The sequence below is a fragment of the Adelges cooleyi genome, unplaced genomic scaffold, assembly GCF_023614345.1.
Source record: "Adelges cooleyi isolate 19-005CV unplaced genomic scaffold, UGA_ACOO_1.1 ACOO_flye_CR_arks_rails_tigmint_CR_PRNA_21, whole genome shotgun sequence".
NCBI classification, from domain to species: Eukaryota; Metazoa; Arthropoda; class Insecta; order Hemiptera; family Adelgidae; genus Adelges; species Adelges cooleyi.
In genome coordinates this window covers 2614536-2636088 of record NW_026095871.1, presented here as the reverse complement: position 1 = coordinate 2636088, position 21553 = coordinate 2614536, and the positions used below count along the sequence as shown (strand labels likewise).

The following is a 21553-nucleotide window of genomic DNA, read 5'->3' as shown; positions in this document are numbered from 1 at the left end:
GCTGAGTATCTTTTTAAACAAAATGTGTCAGTAAAGTATATATATACATATAAAAATGACATATTGTAACTACAGTTGGTCGAAATACTATAAAATGTTGTTCATTATTTAAATGCAATTTTTCACCTTAAAATATAATAGAGACCAAATGAAATTACTCTGAAAAAAAATGTAAAGAAGAAGAAACAAAAATCAAAACTTTGTTTTAAATGCTTAACTTAAAAGCCCTACTAATCATAACATAAAAGTATAAAGATATATTTTTCTTTGGGATTGTATATGCTATAATTACTATTTTTAATTCACTAATTCCAATTTAGTATGGTAATAATAATAGATTCTTTTTTATTTAAATTTATAAAACCAAATTTTACATAAGCGCAACTGTCTCGAATCTCGAATGGTCTTGAATTTATTATTCGACTCAAGAACTTAAGTTATTTTAATTAAATACAGCGAAGATATTTCAATGTAAGCCACATCAAGCGTTTCCGAATAAATCAATTATACAATTAATCCCGAATAAATTATTTTCATTGAATTGCATCAAAACCCTTCAGACTAATGAAAAATACGAAGCAAAACCTATTCGTGTTTGCCAGTAAATATTATTGCCAACAGACAACAACATATCTATAAATACATAAATATCATATTTTGTTTAAAACATTTTAAAAAACTAATTTATTTATTTTCATAGCGCTAATTATAATAAACATTATTTTTATATTACCTCCAAAGTACCTACCACATATTATTATTGTTAAGCACTAGAGTAATTCATTTGTTGTAAAATCAATGCCTTTGATAAACAAAAAATATTTACGAATCAAAATCAAATGACAAAAATACTTTGAAAAAATGTGTAATACACATTCATATTGTTGCGATATAAAAAAAAAGAATATTTATGTTGCTCGTTATTATCACACTTTTAACTCGTGCCAATGAATGGGCACGGTACCTAAAAGGTAATGAACTGAAAATTAAAGTTTGTTTAATGCATTTCTGAATAATATCAAAATTATGTATAGTATAAATTAACACGTTCATTTAATTTTTTTTTTTTTAATAAAAGAAATAGTGATTCGTTAATTATTATTATCCGAGTTTGTTATTAATGAGGTTTTAAGGGCGATTCTGTGTGGTCGTGTACATGTATAATGTATAATATATTAAAAAGCTAATAGTTGAGAGTAATACCTGCGTGAATTATTTTCTTATTTTATCTGCAATAAGTGCCAATATACATACACAGTTGAATGATAAAATCTTCACCGCAAATTTTAATGATTATCGTTGAAAATGTGTGTTCATACGCCTGCTGTCTAAATTGCTTAAAGAATTTGTTAAGAGAAAAAAAACACAAAAAATATACATATATTTTTTAAAAATGTCATTTTTTTGTACGAAAATATTTTATTGACAACTTTTAGATTTCCAAACAATGTATTTTACGTAAAACAATGAATATAATATTATGTATATAGTTTTAAGTTTTTAATAAATTTACTTTCATATATGTATACAAACAACTAAGTACATGGAACGCTTAATATAAAAGTTTTTGACACACAAGTCAACCGAGTAAACGAATTGCGCTATCCTTGGAAAACGCTTCTTTGTTTGGATATTATTACCGTTACAATATTATTATGTTGTGCAGTTCAATTTGTGTTTCCATCGAAGCGTTTACGGTAATGAGTCCGGTGTCGAGTTTTCCTGTTCGTATGTATAAGCGAGTTCAACTGCCCGCAAAGACAACGGTTAATCAAATAGGACCTGAAAAATAAAAAATAAAAATGAAATTACAATATTTTTACCACCTACATCCGCTATTGCAATGTCGACCCCCTTTTGATAGTTTATGTTGACTATGAATCAGCAACTACATATCGAAATCCATTAGTGGGTACATATCTGAACATATTAATTCTATTCGCAGAAAAATAAAATAAAAATACCACATTTTGTTTTTTTTCCGATGGGCTCTTATTCGATATTTTTGCTCTTATTACTTATTTACAACATAATAAAGTGTTTTATGTCAAATTGAACACCCTGTTTACACGACATATAAAATATCAACGAAAATCACAACAAGTACTTATCAAAAGGTTATAAGCCAAATAAAGAAAAAAATTCTCCTAGGACTCTAAAGCAACACAAAACATTTTTACAGTAAAAATAATAAGAGGATTTGGGTACAATGAGGTTAAAAAAACTATTTGAATAACGTTAAGCCAAGCTATAATGTTCTGTAAAACGCGGACGCGGTTACATCCTGTCAAGGAGCTAATGATGAATAATGAAATAAGATGTGTCGCGACGCAGAAAAGTCATTAAGTGCAAATGTCTGTAAACGATCATTGATTCGAGCGGTCTTCTTAGCGAGTTTTCTAACAAATTATATTGTATAATTTAGTTATTTAATAAAATATAACAATAAGCAAATGTATGTACTATATTAAGTAATCATTTGGTCAAAAGGATACAGCTTTTATAACTATTTTTTTTTTCGAATGATGTCACAACTTTATTACAACTTATTATTTGTTTTAATTAAAAATTAAAATTAGTGTATTAATATACATACACTATTAATGTACTATTTAAATTGTTAATCGCGATCGACTCGACGAAGAATTAATTTTCAGTAATCAATTGTCGGAAATATCAATAAAATTATATGAAAATTATTCGTCTCGCCTCCATATTCGCATAAACTTAAATAATCGCATTGCGTAGTTCACTCTATCAGTTATAGCTCTATAAATTGATGGTGTCGAGAAGCTGTCGATTATTTTAAATTCTCTATTAATTATTTATAAAAGCTCTCGCAGTATCTGACAGTGCCGACAACAGTGGGAAACCACTTTGACTTAAGAATTCCATTACCGTGTAGGTAATGGAATGATTCCGTGATTTATCTTCTAAAATCTCATCTGTCAACTTACATAGATCCGAAATAATATAACACTTCGAAAATTAAATGTCTCACATTTTTTTATACGATTTTTTAATGGTCTGTTTACACCGCATTCGGTAATGGAGCCGAGTATAATGTAACGACTAAAAGCTTGCCAAACCTTAAATCTCGGAGTACACAGCTTATTAAAATGCGCACTGTAACAATATAGCTGGGTTTTTAACAGTAACCAGTGGCGCCGAACAACGAAAAAAAGAGTTCATAGTATTTCATAACGTGTTGGGCAATTGGTCGTTGGACAATTAAACTTTCAAAGTGTGTTCGTCGTCACTTTCAGAAATAGAACAAAAGGAATAAACAACATTTACCTATCCCAAATAAAACTTTATCGTATTAACCTAAATTCAACATTTTAAAATTAAGCCAAACTGGTTCCTTACCTCTTGACATCTTTGAACTCTTTTCAAAATATTTTGTCGACCCTTTCTTAACCCTTTCATACCACGGGCCCACGTCTATATTTATGACAAAAGTATTTAAGATACTCATTCAAGTCATAAATATATACATAGATTGATTTGATGTATTCGTTGTATATATACAAAAAGTAACTATTAAACACATACGTTGAATGAATTGGCTGTTCTAGGAAAATTATCCTAACTCCTAAGTAGGTACTTAAGTAATTCAAATAGTATTTTCTACCCTTTTCTACTAACCCACGATTACTTTTATCCGCGCTTTCTTATTTGCCGCCAATATGTTAATAGGTCTATGAATGCAGCTGTTTTATTTTGTCAGGTTTAATTAGAGTAATAGTGTGTTTCTCCGACAACATGATTTGTGCGAGAAGGTCATCTAACTAATAGTAAATGAACATATGCGTGCCGATCCTAATTGCTTATTTATATGTAAGGGGCAAAATATAAAGATAATTATGTTTACACTTTTGCATAATTGCATGACACAGACCGATAATATTTACTCTTTTTTATTTTGATAATAATATATAGGTTTGCTTTGTCTTGAGGGGAAAAAAATCACTTATTTATTTACTATTATGAAAAATAATATTAAAACCTTCTAACATAATAATATTATAATAAAAATTGTCCCAAAAATTACAGCGTCAGCAAAACTTTGCGATCATCGGTACATACGGGTGTGTGCGTGTGTATGTGTATATAGGACTTCGTTTTGCGTGTCATAAATATCATCGTCTCGGGTACCGTCTGTGATTGTACATGTTACATTATTGTTCTCCGTTAAAATCATGATCATCAGTTTTAAATACGTTGTTTTATAATTTCTGTTCTAACGGTCAAGGAATCGTATTATAATATTTTATAATCGTCTCAAATTCAAATAATAGTGTGAAGTGCGAGTCGGGAATTGGTGTCCAAGGATTGTCAGAAAATAAGACTCGGACATGTCCATGATTCATTTCTGACAACGCAATAACAAAAAAAGGCATTGCCTTACAACCGAACGGTTATAATTACGGGATAACGGTTAGGTTGAAGTTATAAAATCTGCAACGGCAGTTGTCTGCCGTCAAGGAATATGTGTTTTTTTTCTAGGTGTATAATTATATGTATGATTCCCCCAAAAAAAAAACAAAAAATTATACTTTTACAAAAGAAAAATAGAAATTTATTTTTCCTTTTCCTTATACTGCCTCTTGGAATTATTTCCATCAAGAGACAGAGGAAAACAGAGGAATTAAAGTTTAGACATAATTTTGGGTTCCTAGGTTATAATCTAAGTTCCTTATGTTATGTTTCTGGTTAGTGATAAATGGTCTGCTAGTATAATTGGGTCTCTGTCTATTGCTAATACTCTTTCTAGATTGATCGTTAACAGCACTAAAAATAGACCTATTACAATTATATTCAAACTTCCTATTTCTAGTTCCATTATAATAATTTTGGGTTGTCCTATTTTTCCCATTGAATACAGTCCTAGAATGATTATTATTTAATCCACGGGGGTATCTATAATATTTATAATAATTAAAGTTACCCAAATTAATATTCTTATTAGCGCTATGATTACTATGCACACAAATCTTAAAATTCCTTTTACCATTATTAATCCTAGTATTCTGGCTAATCCTACTATTTTTATTATTCACATTCTTATTAGCCCTATAATAACTATTGTTGTTATTATCTATAACCCTATTAATATTAATTCCATTATTATGTTTTTTTTTAAAAATCAATGTGTATTATCTCATTTTTTACATTAAGTTGTATTTTTGACTTAGCAAAGTTAACTACGCCCTTATATTTAATTAGAAAATCAACTTCAAGAAGACTATTGCAATTCAAATTTTGTACGACCGCGCATTGTATTTCTACAGGAATATTATTAAAATATACTTTAATAGTTGACCTGCCAACTAAGTATAATTTTGAACCATTGGCTGTATATAATTTTGTCTTCCCGTAAGAACTAATTACATGATTTTTGGGAAGCATATTTTCGTTAATAACGCTAGTACTCGCGCCTGAGTCAACAGTAAAATGATGTGCTACATTATCTAAAACACCTATGATTACTGGATTATCCCCTTTATAGTTTTTATTATTAATGACACAACTATCTATGTTTTCTACTCGGGGTGGAGTATTATAATTTTTACTCTCTTATCTATCATTATTCCTAAAACGAGCGTTGTAATTGTTTTCACTATGATTATCAAAATCGTCCTCCTCACTACGTTCTCGAAGGTCCAGCCGAGGAAAGCCAAGAAAATGCAATTTGTGTGGAAGCTCCGGCGCCACTGTGGAAACGAGTCCCGGGAAGCCATGTCATGGCCGTTCCCGAAGGTTCAGCCGAGGAAAGCCAAGAAAATGCAATTTGTGTGGAAGCTCCGGCGCCACTGTGGAAACGTGTCCGGGAAGCGATGTCATGGCCGTTCCCGAAGGTCAGCCGAGGAAAGCCAAGAAAATGCAATTTGTGTGGAAGCTCCGGCGCCACTGTGGAAACGTGTCCTGGGAAGCGATGTCATGGCCGTTCCCGAAGGTCCAGCCGAGGAAAGCCAAGAAAATGCAATTTGTGTGGAAGCTCCGGCGCCACTGTGGAAACGTGTCCGGGAAGCGATGTCATGGCCGTTCCCGAAGGTCCAGCCGAGGAAAGCCAAGAAAATGCAATTTGTGTGGAAGCTCCGGCGCCACTGTGGAAACGTGTCCCGGGAAGCGATGTCATGGCCGTTCCCGAAGGTCCAGCCGAGGAAAGCCAAGAAAATGCAATTTGTGTGGAAGCTCCGGCGCCACTGTGGAAACGTGTCCTGGGAAGCGATGTCATGGCCGTTCCCGAAGGTCCAGCCGAGGAAAGCCAAGAAAATGCAATTTGTGTGGAAGCTCCGGCGCCACGGTGGAAACGAGTCAGGAGAGCAGTTAGCCGGCGAGTGAGAGCTTTTGGTAGAGCTTTGTGCTGGTGTCGTTGAATAGATAACAAAGGGACGACAACGATCACGGTTCCATGCACAGCCCACAACAGTAATTTTGTTTTTTAACTATTATTATGATAACTTGTTTCCTTAAATTTGTATAAATATTGTATTGGACCGATTAGGCCACTGATGACTTTTCGAGGCCTAATCGGTCCAATACAATATTTTGCGAATCCAAAACCGTTACCCGTAAAGCAACATCAAATAATTGAATAATTTTCCTATTCAAATTGGTGTTGGTATAGCTTTATTTGTGCAAATAGCATTTTTTGATAGGGCAACCTCTTTTCGCTATTCCTAGCTGTCCCCACGCTCCTTTTTGCCCGCCAAATAATCCTTAACATATCACACATATCGGTTCCGTATCGGTCGTTCAGATCGAACCGATTAATTGTATTTAACTATTTAATATTGTTTAAAATGTATGTAATAAATTGTTCTTCTTTATCATGTTATTAATATTACTTGTCTCTGTTGCTAGCCGCCGGCTGTGCATGGAACTGTGATCCGGTCGTCAAAGCTCTGTTGCCACGTTGGGTCAAACTTAAGATGTTTTGCTGACGCATCGTGACCTCCCCCCCCTTATATTTTGTAAGCACGTTCCTGATCTGTAATAAATTACTATACTATTGTTGTTATACGGACATTGTTGTTTTGTTGTTAAGTCATTCGAGGCAATTGCCTGTTAAAAGCCCTGGTTCAACACCAATCATATTAAATTTAGTTAATAGAATAGCTGTAAATAGTAATCGCTATTTTGCACGATGGACAAAACCATATTATAATTCCAGTCAAGAAATTATTCTAGGTTGGATATGAGTTAATTTGTGGTATTTACGAGCAACGATATGTATAATATATTGAATAACTTACCAGTACTTAAGAAAAAATACAAATTTGATAACGAGTATTAACTTATAATTGTAAAAACATATATTTTCATACATCATTTAGATATTGTAACGGACCTACTTGTCTAGCTGGCTATAAGGCTAAAATAGACGGATCCCCACGGGATAATGGTTGGCTAGGCCGCTGTCTACGTCTAATTGGCCTTAAAGTCTCCCTTATTAACTTAATATATCGCCCGAGGAGCTAGAACGGGCGGTCACACTGTTAAATAATCTAACTCTCAGCTGCAGGCTACAAGATGTTTTATTATAAATTAGGGTTACTAAATAAAATACAAAATTATACAATATATATATATATATATACACTCTGACCTGGGTTGGACGATGAAATGGTTGGTCAAAGCGGAGTTGAAACGGACGCACACAAAAGATAGTCGGATGGGCGGTTTGTAGTAAAACGGCAAAAATATAGAGCGCAAGGTCGAGGATATTGGCGGATATATGGGAAAAAAGACATCCGTTTGACGTTAAGATATTTTTCGTTAATTAAAAACTCGAAACTCGTTAATGGCTAAAGCAGAAATAATTACTAAACTGCTGCCGCGGGACGTATTGAGATAAAATATAATTGTCAAAATATTAATTGAAATGTAGTATCTGAGGCCCATCATTGACACTTTTAGCATAAATGCGAAACCGAGAAAGTTTGAATTTTACAATGATGTTTTTATTTTGTGTGTATATATACCCGGTTTTATTTTTATATGTATAGTCTATAGAAACTTCTAGAAACTTGATATATTTATCAACAAAACAAGTAAGTTGTACAAATTTAATTACATACATCATTGTACATGTATCAAAATATAAAAAAATATTGCTACTCTATGCATGTATAAACTACACGTATACACTGTATATGTATGTTTAATCATACTTTTTTTAACAAAAAGTTAGGTTAGGTAACATAGTTTAATAAATGAGGTTAACTAATAAAATTGTTATAATTAATGTGTCCATTTCTGTTATTGAGTCATAGATGGACAAAAGGCATTAACCACCCCCCCCCCCCCCCCGAAAAAATAAATCCAGTCTCAATTCTGTTTATGTGTAGAATACTTATTCTAACGAAACAAGTTCGTTAGGCAGTTCGTTCATATTATATATGAACAGTATATAACCAGTAACGTTACAATGTTAATAAAATATTATTAATATTTATTAGACCCTTATTTTTTCTTTTTCAAACGATCGAATCAATGTCTGTGACATTTTTCACAGACCGTGTACCAGGCAGGAATTTTAAGGGACGACAGTTCTTATATAGGACACGTTGTGAGATAGCGACAATAGGTTTAACAATGACGTATTGGCTCCTCGGGGAATGAGAACGGTTGAAGTACGTTCACTGTATATTATTTTCGTAATAATCTCACGACGTTAAGTTCGAGAAAGAACGGCCACCGTCTCCCGTCCGGTCGCTGTCCTTAAAATTCTCGCGCCTTCTCCGCTATAAAAGTATTTCACACCTCCCGCCAGAAATTAATAACGGTCGGCGTTCCGTTGGTCATTAATCAGCGAGCTTTGGACGCGGACCGGACCGGGGTGGGTTAAAAATGAAAAAATGCGTTTTTCATTTACCCGACACTGTGTAATCATTGTTATTATACAACCTAACCGATCACGCTATATGATTGTACTCCTGGAACGGACGATTAATCAATCAATGAGGGATGAAAAATGTTAGGGCAAACGTAACGGCATAAACCGACCGCGCGTTCCCCGTAGACGCCGGTATAGTAATTAATGTGCGCCCCCCCGTCATTTCGGGCTTTTCGAACCTTTCTTTTAGAAATAAACACACTTAAAAGGGACGATCAAGAATCGCCGCGAAATACAAAGGCGACGATCGCAATACCGTGATGGCCGCCTCCTGTAAGTCTACCAAAACGTGCATTGTTGATGAAATGGTCGATAGTTATTCCTTCCGGTATAAATATATATATACATCCGAAAAAATGCAGTAGAATTACATCTCCGGCTTTTATCAAAGATGTCTAACTCGACACAAGTGCATTAACATTCACGCGTATTGCAGCAATACAAATGCGGACGATTGATTGTCAGAGTATACAACGAGGAGTACTTGAAATAAAAACCATGAAACCTACATTAAACGAGTGTTTGTCGCATCCAATGATGTTCAAACCGAATCGATTTGTCTGACCTATTTGCATAAGAAAATAACATGTGGGCAATGAGGGAGAGGAGGAAATTGTTGTATAAAACAGCAAATTGGCAGTTTTAAATTGGCTCATTTTTTTCAAATTAATTTTTAATTGATAATAGTATGCACATTGTACCCGTTGTCCTAATTTCGAGATTTAATTGTACCAGCTGCGGCTAAACACGATACTTAATATACACTGTTGTAAACAAAATGATAAATTACTTCATATAGTTGATAATACGTACTGGCCGTGAAGTAATCAATTTACAAGCGTAAAAACTAGCCATTACTTATGTTCTAATAATTCAAATAAAAAATAACAATCTGAATCTTCGAAACAGCTTAATTGATTAAGGGGGAAACGATTCTGGATATGTATATTCATCGAAACAAAACCACAATAGTGTGTATGTTTCATTAAATATTATAATATTATACATTGTGTTGTTTTTAAATCAAAACTGAATTTTTTGGTTTTAGATTTTCCACTGTGAATCAATTACTATTAAACGTGAATAAATCTAAAAACCAACTAACGGTTTACGGTTTTTAATGAAACAACATTTTTGTTATAATGAAACTTACTACTGTATAGTATATAATATTGTTTATTCTTAAAAAAAATTGTCGAGAACAATGCACACGTTATTGGAGCTAAACTTTTAATGCACATTACCAGTTTCACTCCTCCTGTTATGTTTTTAATGCTTTCAAGCTTTATTTTTATTTATCGAATAGCACTGCGCTATTGCCGCATTCGTTTAATTATTTTTGTTTGCGTTAAGCTTTTAATGCGCAAGTAATCGACTTTTAAATATCCTTTTAGCGGAATCGGATTTAAAATTGTTTCTACACAACGCTGTTCATGATTTTATTCATTAAAACTGAAATAACTGCCCCACTCGTTACGAGTCTATGAAAGACCATAGATAATAATATTATTGCGTTCAAAAAAAGCACTGTTCCAATACTAGATGTGAAACCGATTATTTCTTATTGGCATTTTTTACTGTGTGACCGGTGACAAAAGGCATCAGGATGGTGTCCGACATGTTTCCAATAATAAGTTAACAGTTACGTTTTATAATAATCGTATGGAAAACACACCAATGTGTCCATTATCTTTTCAATACAAATAGTAGCTGGCAATTGAAATAATAGTAAGTATAGGAGGAAAAGATCTTGAGTGGAAAACGTCACATACACTTTGACTAAATGCTAATGTCAAAAGGACTTTCACTTTCACTGCGTTATATTATAATCATATTCTAAATGAATATTAACGTCACATCCTGCCTATGGTTTTTTGAGCTTCTCTTTTTTCTTCGAATTTTCTAGACCAAAAAGAACGCGGAGATATGTCAAGAATTTATTTCAGCCGACAGCACGTGCTCTGGATAGCAATAAAGACATATTAAAGGTAGGTCCTCTCGAATTTAATTTCATTGGCAGCTATACTTAAGGTGATCGTGTAATTACTTGATTTGTTTTAAGCCGCCAGCTCGTTTGTAGACATTTTCGCTAGTTCTTCTATTTTTCGAAATTACAAAACATAAGAATAGACAGTAAAATAACTTGTTTTTAATGTGGACAATGGCAAAAAGTTATTGCCGCCACCAAAACAGCCTACCATTTTTATCTATTTTGTTAGGTCAAAACAAGGAATGCGTTTTCATTCAAACCCACTTCTGTTAGGTCTTACTCTAATGTAACAATCCATCACTTCGACCTTCTCGGTCCATCATGTAGTCTTTGGCACTTAAATTTTCATTCCAAAGATGCTTAGTACTCTCATTTTTTTCCCTTTTCGTGTCATAGGTTCTGTGTTCTTAGACATTTGTATTTAATTATTCGAGCTCTTTTTCGTGATCGCCATTTCATTTATCTAAACCGAAAAATAAAAATAATATTGCGAAATTGTCAAACTCGTGAACCATTAACGCCAGATGTTTGAGAAGCATTTTCGGCGTGTTTAAAAATAATTGTTTTATTAAAGTGCATTAAGGCATTTTTATACAAAGCTGTCGTTTTGATCCAACATTAAGTGGAGCTGAAAATAACGTTAAAAAAATTTTTTGGAGTTCCCAAGATTACTTTGTCTCAATCGCTTTTTCAACGGTCCATTTTCTTTTCCGGTTATCAGTACTTCTACAGTAAAATCATTTTATGTTATTAAATTGTAAATCTAGTTAAATAAAAATTGAAAGCACCGCGACCTACATCTGCGGTCCTATAGTGAAAACTCGTTAAAGTGAACGGAATTGCGAACCACTTGGTCTTGGAAAAAATCTATTTTTATTATTATTAATATTAGTTTGCACCGCGAACGAGTTGGAACGACGTAGATCGTCAATATCTCTTATATACTTTGTTGTATATTTTTATTTATTCACTTTTTACGCGTGATATCTATATAAAGTAGTGCAAAAAATAAATAAGATTTCATACAACGCCGTATATATATATATGTAAGTGTGTAGTTGAGGCTTTTCGTCAAAGTTCACTATAACCGTTAATAAAAATAAAATCGAAATTTCAATTCCGCGGCGATGGCGTAAAAAGTACACACGGCGATGGAATCGTAAAAAATGTGCTCATAAAACAAGTCCTTTCTATCTATTTTATATATAATTTCCGCACACGACCAAATTTTTGTTTTATACAAAGACCCCTACTACAGGACGGAAAACAAGGAAGTTGGTAAAATAAGAGACTGATAAATACTGATTGTAATCCGTAATATTAATATTGATAAATCAAGACCGTATCAGTCGATCCGCAATCAAGAGGCCGTGTATATTCGATACACGTCTTGAACCGGCGGAACCCGAGTCAAATAAATAATAAGCTACATAATTGAACTCTGTGCTTTTATTTTGTACTTGCCTGCATCCGGTAACGAAAGACCCGGAAAGCTTTATTCTATACTCTCAATAATATAGATATATAACATGCTCTCAGTTCTGATTAACCGAAACCCATGATATTTACACACTGTCATAAATAATAGTATAAATCCAACAACGTCATAAATGTTCTCTACAAATTAGTAAGTTATAAGTAACCGTCCAAAAAAAAAAAACGTTAAAATTATGCAAATAAATTTCATTACTTTTTGTTCAAGTTTTATGTACGACCACAAACGGATGGGTAAGTGCCCAAAGTACAGTAATGTTTAATTTTTAATTTACAGTAAAAATGTAACTTCTTGGTTGTATGAAAGTCCTTTTTTAAAATTTTTAAGTTTTTAAAAATGATCTCATATAGCGAATGGTGCCTTTGTGAAAGACTTTACTATAAAATAAGTCATATAAAAATAAATAGGTACTTTCTCATTGTTATTACTTATTAATTTAAAGTCGCATTTTATAATTGACAAACCTTTATTATAAAAGCTTTCTTTTTAATAATATATAATAATGATAACTCCATGAAAACATCCCACAAGAGTTATTAAGTATTTACTTATCTCTATTAAACTTAACACACTATTAAGTTGATTGCGAGTTTAAACAAATTCCAATAACAAATTTAACAATTCTTTAGTTTACAAAAATTTAAACATAAATTATAGCGTAAGCATTGTTTAGTCTCAAAGCATCCGAACAGCGCGCAGTCGCCGTATCTAAATAAATAGAAATATTAATGATTTATTTTCATAAAACGTAACGATTTACTGTCAAGAAAAGTTTATAAAAAACTAATTAAAAAGAAAGTTCAATAAAAAAAAAAATAAGACTGAAAATTGATAATAAAAGTTACTTTTGTCAGTAATAAGTACTTTCTGTGATCCCATTTGATTAATCTTACTATTAAAACAATATATAGCTAACTAACAGTTCAATGATTCAAACGTAAATGATGATAGTTTTTAAGAATTTGCTCGAGTTTCATTCGAAGTATGCTTACAATAATTTCTATACACCATTTATTAGTCTGCATTTTGAAAAAAACATGCACTAACTATGTTTACTACCAAATACTTACAATAATAATTCTTAGAAATTGTAGGTAAAAATACTCTTGTATATTTTTATTTCATCTTTCTTTTAAAATTATTTAAAGTACAATATTATCATTACTGAAGTAAATGGGCCGAATAGAGCTTTTATCATTTTCGTTGGGCAAATGAAGCGATTATTTATTTATTGTTTTGTAAATGAAAAAATAACGAATATTTGTTTAGACAGAAATTTAAATACAAAACTATAACTGCCCCTTTTTTATTTTTTATTTGCTATTTCCTTATTAAAAGTAATTGTATCGACGTACGGACGGTATGTTGTTAAATATGTAATTTTTAATTTCATTATTATTATATATATTTGTTTTGTTTGACAAGTGGTAATGCAATTTTTTTTTTAACGTTGTTTTAATTTCCTTTCATGTCACCTTATCATCCGACATAATCACATTCTTTTTGAAAAAAGCGTTGCTAACTTTTGCAACGAAAAGTTGTTCGCTCCGTCCGGTGTTAAAAGTAATTTTTGTTTTAAAACGAAAAAAAGCTATACAAAACGTCAACCTGAAATGAAAACTTGCGAAAACGCTTACTGGTTAAGCCATTTTTGACACCTCGGTGACAACAAATCCAATATATTCTTGACAAGAAAATCTGGGAATCATAACCCAGACAACAGTTAAAAAAAATGGAAACAAAATACAGACATTTTTCTAGAGTACGAGACATGATTCTCTGACAAAGTTTTAAGTTCAAATCTGTTCTCGTTAGATATTATAAGTTCGTATCACAAATATTAGTAATATCTTTATTATCTTTTTACAATGTTCTTTGCAAATAAATAACATAGTTTTCAAAATTAACCAATCCTATCAATTATTATATATTTACAAATTCACATTTACGACTTCATACAGCGTAGTTATTTAACTAGAATTTTAAATTTTTATTTGGAGACAATTGACGATGAAAATACTTATTATACTTATATACCATAATACCTATATAAATCAGTGCACCACACAAACTGCTTCGAATTGTAAAATAACTCAACGGTTCGCTCTTTTTAATTAAACTACCATTAATATAATCTTGGAATTTTTAATTATGCTACGCTATCGTTTATTATTATTTTGAAATATAATTTTCTAAATTCACGGTTTCTGGGACTTAATAATACTTATAATTTATATATTAAAGGAACTGAACTTATTCTTTGCTCCGCAGAAGACAAACCCCTTAATTATTATTTTTTTTTTTTTATTGATACTGAAAATTCAATAAAATTATCAAGTACCAATTATATTTGCTTTCGATAAAAATGCAATATCTGGTTGTACAAAAACATGCAAGTATTAGCTAAAATGATATGTTATTGATGTATGCAATTTTATAATAATTATTGCAATATGGTATTATTATTATATAATTCAAAAAAGGTTTTAAAAATAAAAGTCCAGTTTATCTACAAAATTAGTTTTGATAATTTAGCAATACTTTTAATGGCGACACGTCTGTGTTAACGATTTCATTTACAAACGGTATAAGGGATATGATGAACATGACAATTTAGGTTTCTTATTTAATATCAGTCTTACGACTCCTTCATTCGGAAAGCAAGAAAAGTACTCTTGTACATGAAATAAATGTTTTCCTAATGACTTCGCTCGTTACGCACACTGTCTACTGAATTTCCATCAAAAAAATAATAAATTCAGCAGGTAGAAAATATATATATAAACCAATATGAAAAAAAGGCCTGGGCGTATATCGGAAACAACCGCAATGATATAGAAGGTAATATATGGGTATTGTCCGTATACGAATCGTTTATCAAGCGGGTGATTGGTGGCATATATGTAAAAGAAAAACACATATTTTACAACATCTCAAAATATATGTATGTCTATTGTCGTTGGTAAAATTTATTCGTTTCAATCGTTTTCTGTTTTGGTTTGTATATTGATTTTTATTAACAGGACGTGATCGTAGCGTCAATGACTCATTTATTCATTTTTCCATAAAATGTTGACCATTGCTTTAAACAACAACTTTATTATCGCCTCTACCACGAACAGTGTATTACAAGGTATATTGAACGGCACAGTGAAGAGAAAGGGATGGCATTGTTGTGTACACCGTACTCGGTACCATATGGTTTAAACGGCTCTCATTCAGGGCCTAAGCCGGTGTGTATCCACACGTGCAACTGACCCTTCAACCCCTGTATTGACTTTTTACATTGTTCTAGAAGCACACAACCAAAACAACGCCTTCCCGTTAATATTAATAAGACACCAAGGGAGTATATTAAGTAGGTATATACACCATATTTTTTTCGAGATGTTACTAGTGCATTAAGATGCCCCAGATACCGTTGTTGGACAACACTATTATTTTTATATGTGCAATATATTATAATAACATATTAAAATACACATATTCAAGTAAACGAAGAACACAAATTTTAATTAAATACTCATAAATTTCAAAAAAAAAAACAAAGTATTTAAAGTTCAATACCGATTTGAACTAATGGTAAAAGTTTCACCGATCTCCGATTTTAAACAGTAAACAGAGTTAAAATCAGAAATTGAAATTCATAATACGATTTTTTTTTTAATAAGAAAAGTTTTCAAGGAGCTTACTTGCTATTTCGTTTGTACATTATAATATAAGATAATATCTTTGTATATAATCGCCCCGAATCACGGCTCAGCCAACAAAGTTTCTTTCTTATTCAAAAGAGCTCATCAAAGATAAATTGCTAGAAAAGAATTTAAAAGCGTATACGATACAATGTAGTCTACCGTACTAAAAAATAATATAATAATATGCTATAGTCTGCGAAAGTATTAGTTTGCCAAAGACACTTTGACGTTTAATGACAGGTCGATAGCATAAATGAATATTTTATTCTTGTAGTAGATACCGTCTTAGGTCGTAATTGGTTTACCAGCGTGTATTTAGGTTTTTTTTTTAACTAAAAAAAACACACAAAGGTGTGCAATAGATACTCGGCGACAGGCAAAATGAGAAGGTACAACATTATTAACGCAACTCTTTTTATACTTCAGTTTTTTTTTAAAGCCTTTCGTGTACTATGGATAGACGGGTGGGCGAATGGCAGAGCACTACTAATTGTAGTGCGTATAGTGTCTTCAAAAGTGTTTGTTTAACAGTGTCCTCCCAGTACAGCTTGAAAAAGAAAATATAGAAAATATCTATTTTTAGATAGGTTCAATTTCACCGCACAGATTGTACTACACTTTTAGGAAAACAATCATTGAAAACTTAAAGTAAATCGTTCCCTTTTTATAGAATACCGAGAACTATAAAATAGTACCCACAGCAATAATAGTGTGAGAATATAGTCAAACATCCTTACATCAACATTATTACATCCTTGACGAATAAATAAATGTGTTAAGTGTTAACAATAAATGTCGGCGAAAATAAAAACTAACGCTAGTGAAATGTTTCACACGAATTTCTAACAACATTTCTGTCCCAACAGTAAACGTAATATTTTATGATCTTAACAAACATAATATATTTTTGTTTGGCTTAAAAAATAATATCAAATACTGTTATTGCGTAAAACAATATTTTACTGTATATGAACTATACTATTTTTCAAAATATTAAATTTCACAAACCTTTCCTCTGGCCGTATCATAAAATAGTTAATAATGTCTATATGCTTTACAGTACAGTTTTTAATGTTTATTCAGGTGGACTGAAGCGGTTCAATAGTAAACGAAAATAAAAAATATGAATAACCTTGCTTAAACTTTAACGCTTACGAAATAAAAGCGTTTGAAACACAATATCGACCAGTCTGTATTTACATTTTCCGTTTTGTAAGCAAATACATAGGATATAATTTCAATTTAAAGGTCTACAACCCGTAAAAGAAACCAAGAAAGGTAAAAACATTTAAAAGCTTCAAGAAATATTAAAATTTCTAATCAATATTATTAACTAATATCAAAGTTATTAAAGATGGTAAACCCAATGGGTAAATGCAGTATAAGTTGGACGTTCCAAATGTATTTTGAACATCATTCTTCTTGAGTTTTTTTTTTTTTAAACAATTTTATAAATTTATTAATTTAATGTTTGATATGGATCCCACTTTATTCCGGCACTCAGCGTTAAACTTAGTGACATTTTCATTAAAATCCGTGTATGCAGCAAACAAAAAATGTCTAGGTTGAATCGATTTTTCTGACCTAATTATTAAGAAAGACTATACGACACATCGATAATACATTTTCCACCTAACCCTCATGGATGTTTGTCGAAATATAATAGCATAATATTAAATATATATATAGTATGTTTTAATTTTATACGAAAATTATTAGGAATACGAGAATACGTTTTTTTTCTATAGACAATAATATGGAAATCGGATAATATTTTATTTTTATATTAAAATAATAGTTTTTTATTTATTGGACCCCTGGCCAAGGCTTATACTATTTCTGTATGTGTACTATATACATTTAATTTCTGGCTCAGCATGGTAGAAGTCGAACAATATTGTTTTAGAAAAAAAAATCACAAATCTAGGTACTTGAGAAACTCAGTACATATGTTATAAGACAACACATTTTGCACTTAAATTTTGATCATAAATCAAATATTTTTTGATTTGTACACAGTGTATGTCTTACCGAAAGTTATAATACAAACACAATAAAAATAATTAATAGGGAATTATTACATTGAAAAAAACATAAAATTTAAAAAAAAATGTAAGAATTCATAAGGTTTTTATAACTTTTCGTTGGTAATATAAAAATCAATGCGAATTTTTTATTTTACCTAGTTACACCTAATTTGTGACGTATCTCCGATGGAATTTAAAATATGACAGAATGTCCCATTTGTCTTTCGCATTGTGTTCGTGATGACAATATTTAAGCGAGGAACGGTTCCTTGCCAAATAGTAGTAATCGATCATTTCACACAATATAGATATAGTTTTGTGTTATTCAAGACGTCAAGTTCACTAATAGCAGGTACCGGATCTCCTCATTTTGTGACCTAATCTCGCAAAATATGACTCCGTTATTAATTATCGTCCTTCGACGCTGCGCTAATACCATCGTCATCGCAGTACCTCTGTTTTGTCTCTGTAAGGTTATGTCAGCATTTATAATGTACTGTACACGTGTAAAAGTGTACTACATTCGTTTGTTGACAGACTAAGGTAGACATTAGTCGGTAGACTAATCGAATGTATTAGAATGTATCATTTATTAGAATATCTACAATCTGTACAGTTAAAATTTGTGCAATCAAATATAGAGTGTTATGAAACATTATATTATTTGATGATGTGGCTAATTAACCCATAGTAGCATCTCATACGATTCGTAAATATCTAACAAGTTTAAAGGCCTAATACATATAGCAGAATACAATAAGGAATTCCCATTGGAATTTCTAAGGACTTATTCAGAGATACGGAGGAAGATTCTGACAGTAAAAAAGGATCCGTTAATAAGGGAGGATCATCTGTTCAGAAAGAGATAGGATGTAAAAATCAGAGGTAGATTAAGAAGGGAAGGCTGTAATACATTTTCGTGTTGTAGCATAACGCTTTCGTGAGTGGGAGGGGAAGGATGTTGTCTTAGGATTTGATAATAGATAGACAACAAAATCCTTAAATTATTAGGTGATTCTGCTTGAGCTGTTTTATTATAGTAATAATTCAAAATCTACAATTAAACATTAAGAGTCCGGATCGCCGATAGTAATTAAGTTCGGTTAATATTAAAAAAAATATATAATACTGAAACCTAATAAAAAATGAGAACCTTTTATACCTATTAACTTCTGGTAACTTATTGTACAGCTTGCTTTAATAAAACGTTACCGGTTTAATGACTATATCGTCGCTCAAAAAGTACAATAAAAGAAGTAAAAAATAAAAGTATACTTTTAAACCAAGAAAAACGTTTCAAGTAGTCACTGACAATTATTTTGTATAAGGCCAACGCTTATGGCGGTTATTTTTGTACTAAAAAGGACCAAAAAAAAAAAGAGAGCTGTCGTTGGAAAAGGAAATTAAAACTATAATAAAAAAGAATTTAATCTGTAGGTACGCGGTTCCTTTTGTTGTCGCTCGGCCGTCTTATATACGGCTGAACAGACTGCACATTTCTCTCTCGGTGCTTTCTCGACCGTGACTTTCTTTTTCTTTTTTATTATCATTATTATAATTCCTTTGCTGAGAGAACGCACGAACCACTTATACACACTAACACTTAATGTTTGCTGTTGACCCCGAGGGTATACCGACGATTTTGAGTAACCCTTCCGATTTTCCGGCAGAACGGTAAATCCACGTAAGCGCAATATATACTTGGGACAAAATTACCTGGTTTTCCTGCCACGACCGCCAAATGAGTTTTCTAATATACCGGCCGATGTGTACAGACATTATTAATAGTCCGGCTACCCGTGCTATGGCATGCGCCCCCATTCATTTTCACGATCCCGACCATTCGGATGAGAATAAAAGATAACAATCTCGTTTCCGCAAGGAACTCCATATAAAACCCACATGGCGTTTGTTGCACGAGCAATTTCACCTAAAATAATGCACAGTGTATATACAGGGTGATTTTTTTATCGTGGGCCACACAATATCTTATAGAATTAAATGAATAATTCATATTTTTTTTCATTATGTTTTTAAACTATTCCATCTCAACATCTTACACATTTTTATGTTTTTAACCCCCTCACAAACTATTAATTTTTATATCAACTTTTGAAACTTGAACTGTAATAACGTATATATTTTATTGGCTTTTTAAACTAAGAATGTTTTACTAAAAATGTTGACTGGTTGATAATCGGCTTTGAGCAACTATTTTTAATGTTATAATAATTTGAAAGTTAGGACGTGCGCGCAGATAGAAATAATACTACATTCCACCTTTCCTCCTGCCCTAAACTTAAAACTTCGATAACTTCAAAAATAGTTATCCAAAACTGGTTATCGACTAGTCGACATTTTTAGTACATTATTTTCAATTTAAAAAGTTAATGAAACGTATGCCTTACCATTTTAGTCTAAAATGTTGATACTGAATCGTTAGATATTGAGATAACAATTGTTATCTCAATCAAGTGATTGTTTAAACACTATAAAAAAAAATGAAATACTTATTAAATTCTATGTGATGATGTATACTCTGGCTAACGATAAAAAAAATCAACCCTGTATATGATTATTATCCCCGGGCTCGGACATAAGCGTTAAGTAGATTTGGAAAACATACTATATGATATTCTCTTGCCGAATTGTTAGATTAGTGTCTCCCAGTGTAATCACATAAACGCGACAAAACAAAGTTTTAACGTAAACGAGTCTCCACAGCGGAAGACTCTAAGAACTAGCTACAGACCAATAATAGTTTACCCCTCATATCACATGGAGGAAATTTAATAAGGATAATATAAACCGACGTTGTATAATTCCAAAGACTACCATGCTGAAATAATGATATGATGAATTTTTAATACTGAAGACGTGTACCCGCATTGAGGATTTTGCTTGCATGTTTATGATCCCTTATTAATTCCGCTCTGGTCAAGGGGGCTCGCATAATAATATTTTAGTTGAGAACCACCAGACCAACCCAACCCTGCAGCTTATGATAGATTGTACACAACACACAAGCACGTGTATTTGACCCGTTTGGTCTTTATCGTCCATCCATAAACTCAAATTAATTTCACAAAACGCTGAACACGTATTGCAGAACTATCGTGATGTTTAAATACTTTGATAGATTTTATTGAACAACTGCTTTTAGGTTATTAGTCTAGATAGTATTTAACAATGTGGGTATGGAGGGCAAAACCCTAAGCGGGTCTGTAAAAAATAAAAATTACGCTTACGTCAGTAGCTATTGGTAAATTTCATACAAATTTGTGTACGTTAAAAATTGTACTTCTCGTGTTTTCGTGTAGAAAAAAACTCGCCGTTAAATCTATTTAATTCTCTGCACCGAAAATGTGTGACCGAACACACGACGACGGTCCGTCTGAATTGTTTTACTGTACAATGTTTGCGGTCACGTGTTGCCAATGC

At 31.9% G+C, this 21553-nt stretch overlaps 1 protein-coding gene across 1 annotated transcript in view; it reads right to left on the bottom strand.

The window, feature by feature from the left end:
* Positions 1 to 1466: 1466 nt before the first annotated feature.
* The window catches only part of LOC126834405 (uncharacterized), a 28598-nt gene continuing 8511 nt past the window's right edge, over positions 1467 to 21553 (bottom strand). The window contains exon 3 of the mRNA XM_050566297.1: positions 1467 to 1782. The gene's annotated coding sequence lies outside the window, so the exon portion shown is untranslated. The remainder of the gene's footprint in view (positions 1783 to 21553) is intronic.